This window comes from Xyrauchen texanus, chromosome 23 (assembly GCF_025860055.1).
Source record: "Xyrauchen texanus isolate HMW12.3.18 chromosome 23, RBS_HiC_50CHRs, whole genome shotgun sequence".
Taxonomy (NCBI): Eukaryota; Metazoa; Chordata; class Actinopteri; order Cypriniformes; family Catostomidae; genus Xyrauchen; species Xyrauchen texanus.
Genome location: NC_068298.1, coordinates 21,192,926 through 21,205,952, shown reverse-complemented (window position 1 = coordinate 21,205,952; position 13,027 = coordinate 21,192,926). Strand labels below are relative to the sequence as shown.

The 13,027-nt window shown below is 39.3% G+C and overlaps 1 protein-coding gene across 3 annotated transcripts in view; it reads left to right on the top strand.

Moving 5' to 3' along the window:
• rnf130 (ring finger protein 130) overlaps window positions 1-13,027 on the top strand; it is a 99,163-nt gene that overhangs the window by 46,175 nt on the left and 39,961 nt on the right. The gene's annotated exons all lie outside the window — the stretch shown is intronic.

Sequence of the window (13,027 nt, the reverse complement as noted above, 5' to 3'; positions counted from 1 at the left end):
TTAAATGGAACAATAAATAAGAACATACAAATTTTCATGAAAATAAGATTGTCCGAACAAACAGGTACATTTAATCATGTAACGTACTTTGTATAAACTCTTTTGAAAAGGAAACTGGATATAAAAGTTTGGTTCACTCAATCAAACCACTTGTTATATCTGTTGTTTTTTTTGTTTTGTTTTTTCTAAAAAGTTCTACTTATTGCTGGTACCGCTTGTCCAGTGTGTGGATCATTTTCTGAAATCCCACTTTGCTAACGGTGCATCACGTCTCTTTAGATCTCTGTGAAGACTTGTCATATGGCGTGACACTCGCAAACACATCTGTAATTGTGCTTTGTTTTGTTTGGCTTACTGGGCTTTTTAATGTAGTTTACTGTTGAAAACTGCTGACATTTTAGTCATATTTTAGTGACATTTAGTCATATTGATATTTTAGCCACTGAACACTGTAAACATTTTAGCCATAAGAGTATTATTGATAAGCATTTGTCAATCTTGTCTATCCAAAACCTATATATGAAGTGGTGGTGGCGTAGTGGTGTAACGCACATAACTGGTAATCAGAAGGTCACTGGTTCCCACAGCCACCACCATTGTGTCCTTGAGCAAGGCACTTAACTCCAGGTTGCTCTGGGGGGATTGTCCCTGTAATACGTGCACTGTAAGTCGCTTTGGATAAAAGTGTCTGCCAAATGCATAAATGTAATGTAGATGTTTATATATATATATATATATATATATATATATATATATATATATATATATATATATATATATATATATATATATATATATATATATATTCTCACACACATTTTATTGTTGTTGTCATTTTAGTGTTATTTTTCACATAAGATTGATCTTATGATGATGATCTCATCAATGATGCTACACGTTGCAAGCTGCAGACAGCGGGGGTGAGAGACGAGCGTCTCCGTGTTAGAGTGCGCATCACCTGGCAGAACTTTAAATCTCTCCCGGTCTCGACTCCCGCTCAGATTATGTCTCTTCCGCGACTGGTTGAAGCAGCTCTGACCGCACAGAGAATGACAGTTTTGGAGTTTGAGCTTATTTACATGCCACACTCCCGTATTATATGAACTTGAATTAAGGATGAAATAAAGATATATCGCCAAGCTATGATCTGTGTTTTTTGTGTTATTTTTTCTGGCCACCAGTTCAGTGTCGGTCTGCTCGGCGTCCATCTTCACCTGATTTCCACACTGAACTCACATGAAATGACCACACATGCCATTCCCTAAACTGAGACTGACTGGTCATCTTTTTATTAGCAGTGTAGAAAATGGGCAAACAGCTCTCAGAGAGAATGGGCTGTCACGTCCACACATGCACTTATTTATTTAATGTAATCGCAGCATTTTGTGTCATATAATCGCACAGACTGACATCGCGATTGCTATATGATTAATCGTGTAGCACTAATATATATATATGGTAGAAATTTGCTCCCAATGGCAGGCTAGCACCTTGCATGGCAGCTCTGCCACCATTGGTGTATGAGTGTTTGTGTGAATGGGTGATTGGGAAACAGTGTAAAGCGCTTTGGTAACCTCTAAGGTTAAAAAAAAAAAGTGCTATATAAGTGCAGACCATTTACTATATATATATATATATATACACACTCACCTAAAGGATTATTAGGAACACCATACTACCGTAATACTGTGTTTGACCCCCTTTTGCCTTCAGAACTGCCTTAATTCTATGTGGCATTGATTCAGCAAGGTGCTGAAAGCATTCTTTAGAAATGTTGGCCCATATTGATAGGATAGCATCTTGCAGTTGATGGAGATTTGTGGGACGCACATCCAGGGCACGAAGCTCCCGTTCCACCACATCCCAAAGATGCTCTATTGGGTTGAGATCTGGTGACTGTGGGGGCCATTTTAGTACAGTGAACTCATTGTCATGTTCAAGAAACCAATTTGAAATGATTCGAGCTTTGTGACATGGTGCATTATCCTGCTGGAAGTAGCCATCAGAGGATGGGTACATGGTGGCCATAAAGGGATGGACATGGTCAGAAACAATGCTCAGGTAGGCTGTGTTATTTAAACGATGCCCAATTGGCACTAAGGGGCCTAAAGTGTGCCAAGAAAACATCCCCCACACCATTACACCACCACCACCAGCCTGCACAGTATATATATATATATATATATATATATATATATATATATATATTTATATATACACACACACACAGTGGGTACGGAAAGTATTCAGACATGATGGATCCATGTTCTCATTCTGTTTACGCCAAATTCTGATTCTACCATCTGAATGTCTCAACAGAAATCGAGACTCATCAGACCAGGCAACATTTTTCCAGTCTTCAACTGTCCAATTTTGGTGAGCTCTTGCAAATTGTAGCCTCTTTTTCCTATTTGTAGTGGAGATGAGTGGTACCCGGTGGGGTCTTCTGCTGTTGTAGCCCATCCGTCTCAAGGTTGTGCATGTTGTGGCTTCACAAATGCTTTGCTGCATACCTCGGTTGTAACGAGTGGTTATTTCAGGCAAAGTTGCTCTTCTATCAGCTTGAATCAGTCGGCCCATTCTCCTCTGACCTCTAGCATCAACAAGGCATTTTTGCCCACAGGACTGCCGCATACTGGATGTTTTTCCCTTTTCACACCATTCTTTGTAAACCCTAGAAATGGTTGTGCGTGAAAATCCCAGTAACTGAGCAGATTGTGAAATGCTCAGATCGGCCCGTCTGGCACCAACAACCATGCCAAGCTCAAAATTGCTTAAATCACCTTTCTTTCCCATTCTGACATTCAGTTTGGAGTTCAGGAGATTGTCTTGACCAGGACCACACCCCTAAATGCATTGAAGCAACTGCCATGTGATTGGTTGATTAGATAATTGCATTAATGAGAAATTAAACAGGTGTTCCTAATAATCCTTTAGGTGAGTGTATATATATATAGAGAGAGAGAGAGAAAGAGAGAGAGAGAGAGAGAGAGAGAGAGAGAGAGAGAGAGAGAGAGAGAGAGAGAGAGAGAGAGAGTGGGTACGGAAAGTATTCAGACCCCCTTAAATTTTCCACTCTTTGTTATATTGCAGCCATTTGCTAAAATCATTTAAGTTCATTTTTTTTTCCTCATTATTGTACACACAGCACCCCATATTGACAGAAAAACACAGAATTGTTGACATTTTTGCACATTTATTAAAAAAGAAAAACTGAAATATCACATGGTCCTAAGTATACAGACCCTTTGCTGTGACACTCATATATTTAACTCAGGTGTTGTCCATTTCTTCTGATCATCCTTGAGATGGTTCTACACCTTCAATTGAGTCCAGCTGTGTTTGATTTATACTGATTGGACTTGATTAGGAAAGCCACACACCTGTCTATATAAGACCTTACAGCTCACAGTGCATGTCAGAGCAAATGAGAATCATGAGGTCAAAGGAACTGCCTGAAGAGCTCAGAGACAGAATTGTGGCAAGGCACAGATCTGGCCAAGGTTACAAAAAAATTTCTGCTGTCCTTAAGGTTCATAAGAGCACAGTGGCCTCCATAATCCTTAAATGGAAGACGTTTGGGATGACCAGAACCCTTCCTAGAGCTGGCCGTCCGGCCAAACTGCGCTATCGGGGGAGAAGAGCCTTGGTGAGAGAGGTAAAGAAGAACCCAAAGATCACTGTGGCTGAGCTCCAGAGATGCAGTCGGGAGATGGGAGAAAGTTGTAGTAAGTCAGCCATCACTGCAGCCATCCACCAGTCGGGGCTTTATGGCAGAGTGGCCCGACGGAAGCCTCTCCTCAGTGCAAGACACATGAAAGCCTGCATAGAGTTTGCTAAAAAACCCTTGAAGGTCTCCAAGATGGTGATAAATAAGATTCTCTGGTCTGATGAGACCAAGATAGAACTTTTTGGTATGTGTGGAGAAAACCAGGCACTGCTCATCACCTGCCCAATACAGTCTCAACAGTGAAGCATGGTGGTGGCAGCATCATGCTGTGGGGGTGTTTTTCAGCTGCAGGGACAGGACGACTGGTTGCAATCGAGGGAAAGATGAATGCGGCCAAGTACAGTGATATCCTGGACGAAAACCTTCTCCAGAGTGCTCTGGACCTCAGACTGGGCCGAAGGTTCACCTTCCAACAAGACAATGACCCTAAGCATTACCGCTAAAATAATGAAGGAGTGGCTTCACAACAACTCTGTGACTGTTCTTGAATGGCCCAGCCAGAGCCCTGACTTAACCCAATTGAGCATCTCTGGAGAGACCTGAAAATGGCTGTCCACCAACGTTTACCATCCAACCTGACAGAACTGGAGAGGATCTGCAAGGAGGAATGGCAGAGGATACCCAAATCCAGATGTGAAACACTTGTTGCATCTTTCCCAAAAAGACTCATGGCTGTATTAGATCAAAAGGGTGCTTCTACTAAATACTGAACAAAGGGTCTGAATACTTAGGACCATGTGATATTTCAGTTTTTCTTTTTTTTAATAAATGTTTAAAATGTCAACAATTCTGTGTTTTTCTGTCAATATGGGGTGCTGTGTGTACAATAATGAGGAAAAAAAATGAACTTAAATGATTTTAGCAAATGGCTGCAATATAACAAAGAGTGAAAAATTTAAGGGGGTCTGAATACTTTCCGTACCCACTGTATATACACACTATGCTCCAAGCTTCTTGGAGAATTCACCACAGTTCTTCTATCTATTTAGGCTGTCTCAATTGCTTCTCTCTCTATTATCTCAGACAGACACAATGTTCTTTGGGGGGGCTTTGTGGGGTCCATGACATCTGTTGCAGGGCTCCCCGTTCTTCCAAAGTAATGTTTTGGAGACTAACATGTATATTTCCTATTGACACATTAAAGCTGAAAATATAAATAACCATCTTTAGAAAAATGCTTTTGTGAAACGTCTTATGTGCCTAAGACTTTTGCACAGTATATGCATGCGTCTTGCACACCCACGGGAAGTTTGAGGTTTGTATTTGTGTATGTGTGGGTTTGTTTACAACCCCAAAAGATGCAAGCAAAACTGAGACATGGTTTTGTGAGCAAGAAACGTAGAACAGATTATTATATATAGTCATGTAGTTATCACCTGTTTATATCGAATTCTGTTTCAGAAAAATTACAAGCAACTGTTTTGACCATTTGAGTCATGCTAATTTTTTTTTCCAGTGATGTAGAGAAAAAGCTTCATTTAAAAGTGTGAATTCGCTTATCTCAACAAACATAAGCCTAAAGATCTCATGAAATCACTTGGCGGGCGCAGTTTTCTGTCCTTTGTTGATGTATGTCAAAATTGAAAAAACTTTATTTTACAATTATGTAATTATGTAATTATTTTACAGTTTATGATTAACATACCACAATTTCAAGCTACATGTTTTATTAGAAGTTGTGAGTTATCCTCACGCAGTCTTTCAGAAATGTTGTGGGAGTCTCTGGTGGCAGCAGGTGTCAATTTTCTGAGAATATTGTTCATGGGAAGCCAAGCTTTGTCCTCAGTAGATATCTTGAATGATGTTCTTGGTCCAGGTGGGAGGACGAATTTTACAAAAGCATCACAGTTTCTTCACTGATGTCCTCAACCAATCCTTACCATCACTTGTCATCATAGACACAAGCGACACAGTCAGTATTCCATACGATCAGCGTGAAAGATTTCATCACTACATGTTCTTCAAACTCTTGCGATGCAACTGATAGTACTTGAACCTGTCCTTGAGGTTCAGTTCATGAAGTTCAGTTACTTCCTCGCTTTTGATGTAGATGTTTGTAACCCCTTAAATCTTCCTGTTGCAAAAGAGGAACATATCTTCAGGGGTGGGGATTTGAGCCTCTTGTCTCTGCAAACTGGCTTTTTTTTTATTCCTGTTTAGTTGTTCCTCCAACCCCATCACATGCATTTTTGCCAGTTAATACTGTTCTTTTTTTTTTATTATTTATAATGCTTATATTACATCTGTTCATTTCTCAAAATGTATGAATTAAGTAGGCTTTTCCCCAGATTTCTGGTCCCCCACAGAGACATTTAAGCCGAAAGTGAGGGAAAAGTAAAAAAATTAAATAAATGCACTCTCTTGCCAGCATAAAAATGAATAAATAAATAAGAGAATTCTCAAATCTGAATTAGTCTGCATGCACACTATACATACCTAGGTACCCCCTAAATAAATGTAGGACTGTGACTCAAATGCTTCCCATTATATATTGACCCTAAAAGTGGAAGTTTCAGTGATCTTGATTGTTACATTAAGACTTCAGTTCTAAGTCTAAGGAACAAGAATGTGCATATTGTTTTATATGTGCATGTACCTTGTAATGTGCTCTAGAGATCAGCTTTTTTCCTAGGAGCTAGGACCATCCTGAGCTGAGATATTGAGGTTTCCGTAAACATCTGTATAACCAAAATGTGTTGTGTGCCATGACACAAGGATGGCCACTGTGGTTAAACCAAGTAAAATAAAAAACTGGTGGTATTGCAATACCAATACAAAGAGGTAGTCATTAAAAAAAATAAAACATTTGGAAAATTAAAAATGGTCAAGGAACCAACTTTACAATTGTTGGACAACTTCAGATGGACTTGACCCTTCATGTTGTCTTTCTTTAAGCTCTGCATTCACAGGCTGTAAATAATACATTACAATTCATTTATATATTATATTTTGCTGAAAATTTGATTCCCCCCATGATGTGAGAGTTTCATGTCATGTAGATCGGTCATGATGTCTGCTGATTTGCCAGTCTCAGACAGGGTATTTTTATGGTTAGCCAGTACCACTCATTATATTACAGTTTTTCTCGATTGCTTAAACAAGTTTCTTGAAACTATGCCTCGTATTCTCAAAACAGTAAACAAAAATCCATAACGTCTCACCCAGTTTCCCAAACAACCTATTTTCAGGTCAAAATGAAGCTCTACACTCAAAACCATTCACTCTTGCTGAAAAACCAAACTTTGCCCTCAGACAGGACACACAAGCCCTCAAAATAACACACACTACAACATAGTCTAACACACTGGTGCAATAAATTCAAAACAACATTTCCAAAACTGGTAAGTTATGTTACTTGTGGTTCCCCTCCTCACAAACCTTTTCACATGATGAACAAAAGACACAACCAATGGATACATTGGCACATTTTTATTCATTCATGTACTACACAGTACAACACAAAAAAAAAAAAAGAAAAAAAGAAGATTATTCTGCCTCAGCCTCCTGTCTTTGGTCTGGGTCAGGCCAGAGAATCTCATCCACATCACAGGCTATATTAGCCCTAGCCAGGCAGCGGGGGTAAAATCCTCTTGCATGCCTGATCCACCCCTGGCACGCATCTACTGATACATCTAGGCAGGCTTCTTCCATGGCCTGGAGGAGGTGAACACGCATATAAAGTTCTCGATCATACACTTTCCACCGCCATGCCGAAAAAACTCTTCTATTGGGTTTGAAAGGGAGAGTATGCAGGCAGAAAGATGTTTGAAAATCTCGGGTTATTGGTAAACCAGTCTCGAACCAGAGCAGCGCGATGGAAGCTGACGTTATCCCAAACAACAACGTAGTGAGGGTGGTCTGGTTGTGCTGGTTCCCTGTGGTCCAACTGGAACATATGCTCTCTTAGACCGTCAAGGAAAGCAAGGAGGAGCATAGTGTTATAGGGTCCTAAAATGGCATGGTGGTGGAGTACCCCTCGTTGGCTGATGGCTGCGCACATAGTGACATTCCCTCCGCGCTGACCAGGGACATTTACAATAGCCCGATGGCCAATTATGTTCCTCCCCCAATATGTACAGTAGTACATATTACATAGTGCAACAGTAGATGTGATGTCAAAGCACAGAGTACAGCACAAGTTACTGTACAGAGCAGTCTTACTGTAAGTACACCTACCTGTTTTCCTCCCTGAAAGTTCTGATGATGGAGGCGACGGTGAAGCGACTCAAATTAGGCTGTACTCGTTGCCCAGCCTCCCTCATAGTCATGCCATGGACCAGGACATGATCAACTAAAGTGGCTCTAATTTCATCCGAGACTGCTTGTCTCCTTGCCCTTCCTCCTCCTCCACCACCACCACCTCCACCTCGTCTACCTCGTCCTTCACCACGTCGTCCTCTTCCTCTTCTTCCTCCTCTCCCTCCTCCTTCACCACGTCTTCTTCCTCCTCCTTCACCACGTCCTCTTCCTCCTCCTTCACCACGTCCTCTTCCTCCTCCTTCACCATGTCCTCTTCCGCTCCCTCCTCGACCTCTTCCTTCATTTCTTTGTGGATCCATTGTTCCAAAACTCAAATGAACTGACTCTGGCACTTTTATGTATCTTGAAAGTTCTGATTGATGTGTGTTAAATTGTGACTCTTAGTGTTTTCACCTGGGTAATTGTGTGCTAATTGAGCTGAAACTATGCTGACTTGAGTGAACAATATTGAATGCTAGTGCTTTCTAAATGACCACATGGTCTAGGCAATGAAATATTAAGGGATTTGTGTGTAGAGTTTTGCAGTGACAGTTCAACAATTCTGACTCATGTGTCAATACAGGGAATAGTGTTTATAGTTTAGTGAAATGGGTGTGCTTTTTGATAAATGGCATTATGGTTTTGAAATTTTAGTTCAAAAGCCTGGTTATAGTTTTTAAGCAATTGAGAAAAACTGTAAGAACTTCCATCCTCCAAGCGTCTATGAAATACCATTAGCGCCTACAAAAATCATGTACTTTTTAAAGAGATTAGCATTTGCTGAGGCAGATATTTTTTAAATAGTGCATCAAAAATTTATAATACCAACACACACATGCTCTCTCTTTTTAGTTAAAAGGATTTCATCACCTTCACTGTCAGTGTCAGCATGTGCTGGGCTTAAGACCACCTTTGAGAGAGTTTCCCCTTTAACACAGATCAATATTTGCATGATTTAACCTTTATGTGAGGAACAGCCAATAATGAATAAACCCCAGAGTTCCATCTCCATTGTAAAGTAAGGATAATCACATCCTTTAAATCGGAGAGGTCAGCAGTTCTAAATGTTGATGGAAGAATCATTTACATTTTCATCTTATTCTTTGGCTGATTTTCAGATCTTTAGTGCTTTTAGATGTATTTGCTCTAACAGGATTAATCAGACTAACGCAGAGTTAACACAGCTACTCATTATAGTTCTGACTCATCTTGTACTAAACTATACTTTTTCTTTTTTTACTAAACATATATTATTTAATCAAAGTTTCACATGTAATATTTGCACATTATTTGTTATTACTGCTTCTTTTATGTACTTTCTGTTTTAAATTTCTTCTTCAGTGGTGGGCTAATAAAGCAATACATTTAATTGTCAACAAGTAATGATGCTGTGTTGCGCATTTAACAAATAAACTTTGACTTTTCTGTGTTTCAAATTATAATCTTTGTTATTATATAACGTTTAGCTCTGTATTGCTTATATTTGTCATGTTGATGGTTTTTGTGGATGAGATTGTGTGTTGCGCATATTCTATAGATTTTGAGAGATTCTCTGCACTGTGAAAGATATGTCGTCAAAAAGTAATTCATCAGATTCGTTATAAAGTTTATAAAGTCTGATTCTCTGACAAAAAGAATGCTTAACTGCAACATTTTCAAATGGATTTCACACACATCTTCAGTTCATAAAGTACAATAATAATATCTCGCTAAATCTTTAACCAGTAAAGAACATTCTGAAGGTCATTATCCATACATTTACTTCTAGCTATCTCAACCTCTAATCAGATCAAAGACCAGCTAACTTCTTGTATTAGCTTTATAGTCCACTATAGCTTGATAAGAAGAGACAACACACTGGTATGTTTAACAGACTTATGTGTCTGTGGAAGTGAGTATATCATAATGAAATACATCTGTTGGTTTTCACACCGCTTATGGAGAAAAATGACCTTGTAGAGCTGCTCTATCAGTCACTGCTGGAGCAAACTGTCCCTGACCTACCCTGGCCATCTTCTTTACTGCTGACAAACTGCCTTCTAAGCCAGGCAGTATGCTAAATGGCCACGTCTCATTCACATCTGCAGACACACACATAAATGTTAATGTACACCAATGTATAGCCTATTTATTAAAATCAAAACAAAATTACACCAGCATTTACACAGACTGTATAATGAAACCTATGTAGACGCATGAATAAACACAAGCATGATGTCATACACTCACAATATCAGTCACATTCACGCTGACATTCTCCAACATTCAAACTCGTTTCGCACACTTTGTGCCGCAGTGACATTCTGTATTTGGCTGCAAGATGCTGCATCTTTGAAGGAAATCAAACCGCATGCCTTTTCACCCATTGGGCTTATTCTTATCCTGCAGGAAAATACTGTACATGCTCTGTTGTATGAAGTCTACAGTAAATCTAGGCTTTTGTATAAACTGTAACTACTGAATATTCATATTTTTCAGAGAGTTGATCAATCTGATTGTCTCATTCATTGTTCTATCTGTGCTCAAACCATGCAAAGATTTTTATGAAACGGTTGGCCCTGTAGGAACAGAATTTTAATATCTACACTGGCGGACAACATTTTGGAATAATGTACAGATTTTGCTCTTATGGAATGAAATGGGTACTTTTATTCACCAAAGTGGCATTCAGCTGATCACATTGTACATTTATGCATTTGGCAGACGCTTTTATCCAAAGCGACTTACAGAGCACTTATTACAGGGACAATCCCCCTGGAGCAACCTGGAGTTAAGTGCCTTGCTCAAGGACACAATGGTGGTGACTGTGGGGATCAAACCAGCAACCTTCTGATTAACAGATTACCAGTTATGTGCTTTAGACCACTACACCACCACCACCACTCCAATGTATAGTCAGGACATTAACAATGTGAAAAATGTATATTACCATTTTAATTAAACATTCAGAACTTCTTAAACTACATAGAGTTCTCATCAAAAAATCCTCCATGTGCAGCAATAACAGCTTTGCAGATCCTTGGCATTCTAGATGTCACATTGTCCAGATACTCAGGTGACATTTCACCCCCACACTTCCTGTAGCACTTGCCATAGATGTGGCTGTCTTGTTGGGCACTTCTCACGCACATTACAGTCTAGCTTATCCGACAAAAGTCATTGTCTCTGATTTTTTGCCCACTCTAACATTTTCTTATAGTTTTTTTGTTTCAAAAGTGTCTTTTTCTTTGCAATTCTTCCCATAAGGTGTACACCACTGAGGCAATTTCAAGCATTATATAGCCTTCATTCCTCAAAATAATTATTGACTGATGAGTTTCCAGAGAAAGCTGTTTCTTTTTTGCCATTTCTTTACCTAATATTGACCTTAAGACATGCCAGTGTATTGCATGCTGTGGCAACACAAATACAATGTTAAGATTCATTTATCAAACCAAATAGCTTTCAACTGTGTTTGATATAATGACAAGTGATTTTCTAGTACCAAATTAGCAATTTAGTATGATTACGCAAGGATAAGTTGTTGGAGTGATGGCTGCTGGAAATGAGGCCTGCCTAGATTTGATCAAAAATGACTTTTTGAAATAGTGATGTTGCGGTTTTTCACATCAGTAATGTCCTGACTATACATTTTTGATCAGTTGAATGCCACTTTGGTGAGTTCAAGTTCCAATTTCCTTCCAAAACAGTGAAATCTGTACATTATTCCAAACTTTTGACCACCTACTTCTGCTGGGTATCTAGCCATTGTGGGAATCACAACTTTTTACCTGTCTTCATTGTCCTTTTGTTGTTTTTTAACTATTTTTTTTGCCATGAAAATTGCCACGGAAGCTGGCATGGCATTATATCACAAACAAATGCTCAACCTTTCAAAGTATACTCCATTTGACTGTGTTCAAATGCAGGGATCTTCTGACCTCCTCACACACGCTCTCTGGATGTGAGCATCCCCTGTTGTTGTTTCCATCTTCGTCTCCTGTTGTTTACCAGCGATTACATCATCTTGCACTTTTTTGAGAAAGCAACAGCTTAATTGTGAGTTAATGAAGTGGATAAATCCAGCAATTCTTGTTAGGCAGAACATGTATTTAAGTAAAACCAAAGTGTTTCGGCACACATGTCTTCATTGGGGTTAACAAGGGTTGCTGGATTTAACCACATCTTAATTGTAAGTGTTGCCACCTTGTGGACCCAGTAATTAGTGCAAATAATTCCAGGTGCATGCACATACTGCATGCTCAAAGTACACACAGTTAGAAAATCTGTGCTGCACGTATTAAGAGCTTGAGCACTTTGCTGATGACAAAATTTGTGTCATGCGTGCTGTACGCAGAAGCCTTGCATTCGTGTCTAACCAAATTATACTTTGGGCTTTACTCATGATTCCAGATTGTAAGCCAATGATTTTTGCTCATTTGAACAAACATCCCGACTCCCACTTGGGAATAACCAAATAATCTTTTGTGAACCCTCTCGGTGATCTGAATATAACAAATGTATTCCGTGCACATCCCTACTTTAAATGTATTCTGACCAAACAAATGGTTTGGTAATAGTTTTCAGAGTAGCATTTGTTTTCTTTCATGTAGGGCATCTCTATTGCAAAATATGGTGAGATTAGATCACTGGCAAGTCAAGTCTGCAATAGTTTTCCATCAGTACATCTCTAGCCTGATTATTGCAAAGCCTAAGGGCTTGTATTATATCAGTGTCTGTGGCATGTCCTAACTCCCAGATCGCTTTACCAGGGCAGTGTGAATCCTTTGAATGACTGTGTGTATGTGTGGTGGGTAGAATAAGTGTTTACTTGTCCTCATTTTGGGTTGCAATGCATTCTGTGTCACGTGTGTGAATGTTTATTAGGTCAAACCGGGAGCATTAAACTGATTTGGACAAGATTAGTGTATGTTATGTTTTGATAATCTCTCAATACAGGCATATTAACACAGATTTAAAGGGGAATTCAGGTGCTTCTGGAGTAAATTGAGGATCTGATTTCTCTTTCTAGGAAAATGGGATTATTTGGATTTAGGGTTCCTGCAGCTCAACTGGTAG